Source organism: Triturus cristatus, chromosome 2_1 (genome assembly GCF_964204655.1).
Source record: "Triturus cristatus chromosome 2_1, aTriCri1.1, whole genome shotgun sequence".
Lineage (NCBI taxonomy): Eukaryota > Metazoa > Chordata > Amphibia > Caudata > Salamandridae > Triturus > Triturus cristatus.
The window spans coordinates 1,081,749,262-1,081,752,229 of record NC_140581.1 but is presented as its reverse complement, the minus strand read 5'-3'; positions in this window follow the sequence as shown (position 1 = coordinate 1,081,752,229).

Genomic DNA, 2,968 nt, shown 5'->3' with positions numbered 1-2,968 from the left:
TTTTATCACCTTGGAGATACGCGTTGCTAATAACGCAATATCTCCGTGATAAAAACCTGTGATAGCCGGCGTTATAAAAATGAGCGCTAAGCGTGCTTTGCGATAGTTATCGCAAAGCGTTGCTAATATGCCCCCAAATCACTTAGGGCCATATTATCAAGGAACGGCGATAACATTATCGCCGTTTTAGCGGCAGTAGACTGCAGCTAACGCGGCGATAATGGGCTTGATAATATGCCCTTGTGAATTCCCATAGCAGCCCAGGTTCACATCAGAACCTGGGTTTCTATGGGAATTCACAATGGCATATTATCAAGCCCATTATCGCCGCTTTAACGGCAGTTTCCTGCAGCTAAAACGGCGATAATGATATCGCCGTCCCTTGCTAATATGGCCCCTATTTTTTGAAGAGATAGGAAAAGCAACAGATCGTGGAATATAATTACATAATAATTATCCTGCTCAAATAAACATATCAGTGGCATATGTTGAAAATATTAAATGCTCAATTATTATTACGCAAGTTATATTTCGACGGATGGTAATGGAATGAAGCAAAAAAACCTGTTCCTCAAGTGAGATAGATATACCATTGCTCTTCTAGTGGGGCGCACCACTGTTTTTCAGGAAACTGAACGACGACATATAGGGGCATATTATCAAGGACCGGCGTTAAAATTATCGCTGCTTTATCGGCAGAAAACTGCCGCTAAAGCGGCGATAATGGGCTTGATAATATGCCCTTGAGAATTCCAATAGAAGCCCATGTTCTGGTGTGAGCATTTTAATGCCGGTCCTTGATAATATGCCCCATAATAATCAGGTATCAGAAGGAAATCATAAAAATAACAAGTCCAGGCTAAATGTTTTTACAAAAGTATAATCTTGTGTCATTTCCGGCATTTCGCATTACACTTGCTGTACAAATGCCCATGATTACGCCATTACGTATGTCCCATAATTGAGATGTTGTTAAAGTAAAAACCTATCTCGGGATTCCAGGAACACTTAAACGGAATTCGAGCAGCTGTAGTTCACGTCCCCTGCGATTTTGCACATTTTCTGTAATGAGAAATGCGTCCTTGCTTTCAAAAACAATGAGAGGACGCATTTCCCGCTTATAAATTGCCGTTAATGCAGGACTGGCATCGTCTATAATTGTGTGGCCAGTACATGTACTTTCCGCAAGGGAAAATGCCCAACTTTCTCCCAGCGTTAGAAAAAACACTCTTTTTCAGTGTTTATTTTAAACTGTTTCACCAAGTGATGGCGAATCGGAAATGACAGCACTTAATGCTAAATTACCTTGTAAATACATAGGGGCATATTTACAAGCCCCTTGCGCCACTTGTGCGTCATTTTTAACATGGGAAAAGTGACGCAAAAGTGGCGCAAGGGGCTTGTAAATAAGCCCCATTCAGAGAAATGTATTTATTTTTTATCTCAAAAGCGCATGGAGCAGGAAAAGACAGAAATGATCTGACAGTTGTAGCATTAATTTAGCAAGAATTTATACTGAATTTAAATATGGTTTGAGTATGAAAATTAGTGGCCATGTAATGTTCTTTTTTTGGGCAGAACAGACATATGAAGGCCAGAGTAAATCTCTTGCCTCTCAATTCTTGAATTCATAACTGGTCCAGATCTTGGGTCCAATAGAACCTGCCAAGTTCTATAAACATTTTTTTTGTTGTCTTCGTGATAAAAATAAACTTGAACAATAACGATGATTGAAAGATATATTAAAAAGAGTGCCAAGTAAAAATTGAGGGAGACCTGTACATGTCTGCTGTCGGGAGAGGATGTAGCAAGGGCATCAGTCTAGCTGGATTTACCAAATTCAATTTATATGTCACCAATGAGTTACGGTGCAGGCATAAAATGGGAAATTAAACCGTACTCTATAAATGTAATGAATTTCAACTTTGGAAGTTGAAGAACATTTTCAATTGCGATTATTGATCTGCATTTTTTGCAGTTTCTATGGGATTGGATACAATGTTAATAAAGCGATTACAGCTGGATCACTACTAAAATAGTCCTAAAATAGGGGCATATTATCAAGACAGGCGATAAAATTATCGCCGCTTTAGCAGCAGAAAACTGCCGCTAAAACGGTGATAATGGGCCCAGGTTAGATGTGAAGGACATCTAACATGGGCTTCAATTGGAATTCCATAGAGCATATTATCAAGCCCATTATCGCCGTTTTAGCAGCAGTTTTTTGCCGCTAAAGCGGCGATAATTTTATCGCCTGGCTTTATAATATGCCCCATAGTTTTTTAAGACAGTCTCTCAACATGTCCTGCCAATTAGATATTTACACTCCGAGGGGAAATTAACAAGGCAGCGCTATAAAATTATCGCCGTTTTCGGCTGAAAAGCGGCGATAATTTTATTGCCTTATCAGCAAATACGCGCTATTGCGTGTTTTGCTGACTTAGCGCCCGTTTCCAGCACGCCTAACTTTGCATCGCTACTGAGATGCAAAGTAGGCGTGGCTGTGAAACCAACCAGGGAAAATATCGCGAAGGCAGCTTCCTGATATTAACAAGGAAGGGTAGCGATTATTTAAATCGCGTTAAGTATGCCATAACGCAGGAATTTAGGGGCATATTAGCAAGAACCTCGTTAAAATTATCGCCGTTTTAGCAGCAGGAAACTGCTGCTAAAACGGCGCTAATGGGCTTGATAATATGGGTTATAGAATTCCAATGGCAGCCCAGGTTAGATGTGCAGGACATCTAACATGGGCTTCTATTGGAATTCTATAACGCATATTAGCAAGCCCATTATCGCCTTTTTAGCGGCAGTTTCCTGCCACTAAAATGGCGATAATTTTAACGAGGTTCTTGCTAATATGCCCCTTAACGTCTGTTAAATTCCTGACTAAGGCATACTTAACATGGGGGGGTGGATTCTGTGGCTAAGACCACAGCCCCTATCATCTAGGATATCGCCGTTTTCC